We start from the raw sequence: 6,000 nt of genomic DNA on the forward strand, positions 1-6,000 counted from the left end.
AGTTACAAAAATCGATTTTACAAATCTATTTACAATATATACATGAAAAAATGATTGAAGGAATTTTGAGAGATAAATTTTTTATAAGTCTTTGATAATGGTTATATGTTTTCAAAAGATAAATGTAGAAACCACGGCTTAGCGAAGTTAGAACACCATAAAAATAATTAGAGTCCAAACACAATCAAACTTTTTCTAAAGTTTGTGAACTTGGAGTCCAAGGGTTGGGGAACCTACAAACACTATATATATTTCTGAAAATAAATCATTAGAACACCCAGTGAATCAGAACACCTAATATAAGCCCACAACTTACCAATAGAATGTTCCTATCACCTACAATGAAATAACGATAAACAATTATGAAGCTCGATATAGGAATGCCAGTACCCAACACATACCACAAAATATCAGATCATAAACACCATGAACTGCACCCCAAATTCTTTATTATGACTATTCCAACATTCCCAGCTGGATAGTAATTTACATCATCCTTTCAGGGTTAAATAAGCCAAAACTAGATGGCTTGAGACACAAACTACTCTCAATTTATAGATAAATCCTCCAAGTGTAAAAATAACCGCCAGTTGGCTTGATCCTTGTCAAAATAATCTCGGTCATCGATAAATCCTTGATCAAATTTTAATCTCCATTGTTGAAATAATTATTTTTGAGGGATTTTTGAATTTCTCATTAAAACCATTTTTTATTAGCTCAAAATAATCATTTTGAGTTAATTTCCTAAAAATTTGACTTTGACTCAATCAACAAGGCCCAAGAGTCCAATTTTTCTTGAAATTTCCAATAATCCCTTGGAGGGGGATCTCCAAAAATTGAGTTTTTTAAGACCCGCGAATTTTTCTACTTGGAGAATTTAATTTCTTTAGCAATTTAATTTTCAACTCAAATTAATTAATTTTCTGGCTTAGGATTAATTTTATTTTTGCTAGAAAAATTAATTGATTGACACTTGAGGGGTTAATTACTTTTTCCAACTTCTAATACTTTAGCCATGGTGTCTGATTGCGAGGGACCATGAACTAAAATAATTTTTTACATAAGATATTACATAATTCAACCCTCAAAGGGATAACACCCGTTCGTTATAAACCCTCAAAAATTAACCCAATTCTATGACACAATATGATCTAGTAGGCCAAGTGATTTGTAATAAAATAATTTAGCCAATTAGCTTAAATTATTTCCAAACCACTTTTACATAAGACTCGACTAGAACACTAAGACTCACCTAAGAATTTGACAATAAATTCCACCATAGTTTTGGGGCGAAGCTAGAGGGAAAAACTCTGTCGATCATCTGTGTTTAGAAACACAAATGAATCAATGAGACGAAAAACCTCCTAGGATGAAACTTGTTGCCCAAATAATAGGATTACCTAGGTTGTTACATACATACATGATCTTTACTAACATCATTTACATTACACACTTGCAGAATGGGTATATAATGACTCAATGGCTGATGGTTAATGATATCGATCCTTGAAGAAAAATATGGTAACACTGCTTCCTTGGAACTTTGACAAAATGTGTGCAACATGACCAATCAAAACTGTTGAAAATGCAACACGAAAATCGTGATTTAATTTTGTCCTTGAATTCAATTAGGAATAAAATTTTTAATTCCACATCACAAGAAATTGTACGAGTTAACTAAGTTAATTTGACTTAGTTGGCTCAGTTAATTCGAGTTGGGGGTCTAGCTCGAGTCATGTAGAGTGTCTCCCACATTATAAGAGCCCTGGTTGATTTTATTTTGAGTTGTAATTAATTAATTCAATTTAACCGAGTTAAAGTCAGTTAAACTAGTTACAACCAATGGAGGAATGAGTAGGAGGCCAGACAGTGAAGTGTTGCTTCATGTGTTCAGCCAGTTAACTAATAATTCATTCATAAATAACTCATGCATGTCACATTTGAGAGTTACCCAATTGAGATTGGAGTTCAAGGGCAGTGTACTATCAGTCGTATAATCATCCAAATTGTACAGGTGGTGCATGCAGTCAAAGGAAGGCCTATGAGGATTGCGCAATTCATAATCAGGAATTTCCCTAATTAATAGGGGGCTAATTCCCAAGGAAATAGGGACTTGGACAAGCAGAAAATTGGTTAAGGATTGGCCTAGGCTTGTCTAGGAAGCACTGAGACAGATAGAGATAGCGCAAACGTTACTCAGGATTGAGAAAACCATTGTAATCTTCTCATATTTTCTGACTAATGCAATATACAGATAGCAGGGATTTTTAGTTGTGGCTTTCTCCAAGAAATAATTGTGTAATGTGTTAATTGAATTATTTCTCTTGTATGCTTCGTGATTTCGAAGATGGTTTAATTGTTTCCACTGATGAGTAAAGTAGATTCAACTCTATTGTTTTAGTAAATTACAATTGGTAGCTTGAATCTACAAGGAATTTCTACATGGTATCAAAGAAGAAATCACTCTAGAAGAGGAGAATATGAGTTTGTCTTTGCATGTGAAATAGAATTTGGAGTATCATTTTGAATATGCCCTTGAGGGTAATTTGAACTATATTGCTTGGAAGGACAGGATGGAGGTAGTGTTGGAAGACAACGTGCTGAAGGAATTCACAGACAAAGATATTCCTAAGCCTCCAAAACAGATGCTCAAGATCTAGCAGACTGGAGACAAAGTGTTGCAAAGGCGAGAAGGATCATACTAGAAGGAGTTTGAGACCATATTGTCTCTAACCTCCACAGTAAAGATACACCATATGCAATGTGGCAAGCCTTGGTCAACTTTTTTGAGAACAACAGTGACCATAGGAAGCTGGAACTGAAGGAAAAGCTTCAGAAGATCAAGATGGAGAAGGGCGACACAATACCACAATACTTGAGCAGGTTCAACCATGTCGGGATGAGCCTGGGAGTGTCAGTGTTACAGTTGTTGAAAATGATCTGCTCAGCCTAACACTTCTAGTCCTTCCCAAGAGCTGGCACGACTACCAGGATTCGGTAAATGGGAGGGAGAATCTACCAAAGTGGGAGCGTTTGTGGTTCGACTTGGTGTCTAGTCAATTTAACGTCTTAAATTGCTCTACATAAATTATCAATCCGGGTATCGTAAACTGATGAAGTGTGGTGCACTATATGTGCTTAGTTAACCTTTCTCTTACTTCGTTGTTTTATAGTTTATGTTGTTTTTGGGGTATTGTTCTTGTTGGTTTTCTAAAGTGTTTAATGCAAATGGAAATCCTATTCTAAGGTCTTAAGAATACTTTTAAAGGACAAGTATGGATAAAGATTTCAAGACAAGGCCTATGTCCCTAATGGTAACTTCCAAAACTTAGCACTTCAAAAGAACTTAAAACATGTTATTGATGGAGTTAGTATTAAAACAAAAGTGTAAATATACAACTAGTTAAATCAAAATAAAATGCAATAACCAAAAAATGAGCTAATGACTATGAGACCCAGTATCCTTGCTGCTTCAGCAAAAGGACAAGATGATTCTATCATGTCATTAGTTCAATCAAAATAAAATGCAATAACCAAACAATGAGCTAGTGACTATGAAACCCAGTATCCTTGCTGCTTCAGCAAAAGGACAAGATGATTCTATCACGTCATTAGTTCATTAAAAGGCTATGTGCATCACTAATCTACAATCAACTTGAAAGCAATTTATGTACAGCTAATATACATGGTGAAATAAAATGCAAAATTAAATGACAACTATACAAGGCAGGGGCCCTCTGCCACCTATGAAATCAAAGCAAAATTGAACACACTTGCATGAATTAAAATTGCATGAATGAAAAATCTAATCTATCAAGCTTGAAATCAATCAAATCAAATCAAAGCAATATTTACAAAATGAAATCTACTCTACCTTACATTCTAATATGCTCCATGACATCTACTTCACATCTCCTTCCTTGTTGAGAACATCAAAGCTTTATTCAATTTCTTCAAAAGTACAAAGTACAACAAAGTTCTCCAAAGCTTTCAAAAGCCATCAAGGAAGAACTACAAACTTAAGAACTAGGGACTAAAAAGACTAACAAATGAAGGAGAGAGATCCCCTATTTATACAAAAAGATGAGAGCCATCTCATTAATGATAATCCATGAATCTCTCCCTCTACCTCTAGAGTCCTAATCAAAATAGGAACTGATAAAACACATGTCTTTTTAGAGTTACAATACAATTAGGAGATGTGACACATATCCTCATGATCCCATGATTCTTTCCACTCAAATTCGAATTTGGCCTTGGGGTGCCACATAAGGGTCTTCTAGAAGCCTCCTTTCAACCTACACATGTCAACAATCTCAACCCATTTGTTAGGTATAAGCATATGCACATTATTTTCTAATGTTTAACCATAAATTCACTTAAAAGACTTAGAGTTAATAAAGATTGGAAAAACATAAGGGTGGCCCAATGATAATGAAAGTGGGATGAATGTGGTGACATAGTAGTGAAATGGAGGTGAAATGGAGGTGATATAATGGACATAATAGTGAAAGTGTAATGGAAATGAATGACATTTTCAAGACTCAACATACCCCCCAACTGAAGCTATTGCATGTCCTCATGCAATATATATTACATTAACTCTTTTGATCCTTGAGTTTTGGCTTAACTTTGCATAATATCATTTGATAACCTCATGTTTCTGCAAAGTGTTTCACTTGAATTGCAAAATGGTTGGTTCTTGTGTTACAACCATTTTTTTTTTTTTTTTTTTTTTTTTTTTTGAACTTTGCATAATGATATTTTGATTATTGTTGCAAAGTATATCTTTATTGGATTGCATGATGGTTGGTTCTTGTGTGACAACCATGATTTTGTTTGTATCTAATTTATCCTTTAAGCACTTTTTTTTTTCAAAAGCCATTGTATGCTCATAATAGCAATGTAATAATTAATATATGTTGGAAGTATGTGAGCTCCTGAATATGATATGGACATGGAAAGATATGAATATGAATGTATTTCCCTCCCCCCAACGGATGGTATTGGCAATTTTATGAAATGTGGAAGAGAAATGTTTTTCCAACAATTATCATTCTAGCTTTTTATGGAATTTTATGGTCAAAAGTTAGAAAATGACGTACCTTCACTTACCCTTTGGAATGGATGAGTTGTATGTGTAGTGGCTAAAAATTTCTGATCATATTCTTCTTCAAGTGGCTGAACAAGAGGAGTCATGGATAGAGAGATAAGATGACTTTTTATTGCTTCTACTAAAACTTGCTGAATTTGCTCCAAAATGCTGAAAATAATAGTCTTCATGTCTTCAAAACTCATTGGCACAATTCCTACTATGTGAAAAGATGTTCTGATGTCGAACATAGTAGGAAATTGTTGGCTTAGTGGCCATTAATGGATGCCACTAGTCAACACGAAAACTCTCACCATTGATGACAATGAGAGTCAAGATGCCCAAACACATCTTGCTAGGTACGAATGAATTTGCTGATGTCGAGTCACCTAGAAGATCTAACGAACAAGGGACATTAATGTATTCCCATTGTTTTTCAGCATGAGGACTTGCCATTAAGGCATGCAAGCCTCAAGGTGTTTTTACAAAGAACTTAGACTCAAAGGACTATGGACTCAATAATTTGCATTGAAGCAGGGCTTATTTGCTGAATGAAAATGACAGGAAATGGAAGATGAAAATGGAAGATGGAAATGGGCAATAAGCATATGAATGAGCCTCTTGCTTTTATTTGTGGGTTATGAATGGACAAAAAGAGATGGAAAGTGTATGTGAATGTAAGTGGAAAGTATGGAGTGGAATAAGGTGAATGGTTTATTATGAAGTATGGATGTGATGGATGGATGTGATGGAGACAATAGTATCTGAAATTTTTTCAAGTGTTTGGATCTGATTTTGCATCAGCATATTTCCTCTTTGTTGTTGATCATCTTCTTATGAAACAAATTGGTCTCTTAGAGAGACACCATTCTCTTGTAGTCATTTGTCCTTCCTCCTAGAACCTGCAA

This window comes from Pinus tabuliformis, chromosome 7 (genome assembly GCF_031772625.1).
Source record: "Pinus tabuliformis cultivar Carrire ecotype Pingquan chromosome 7, CPIR1, whole genome shotgun sequence".
In the NCBI taxonomy this organism is placed as follows: Eukaryota; Viridiplantae; Streptophyta; class Pinopsida; order Pinales; family Pinaceae; genus Pinus; species Pinus tabuliformis.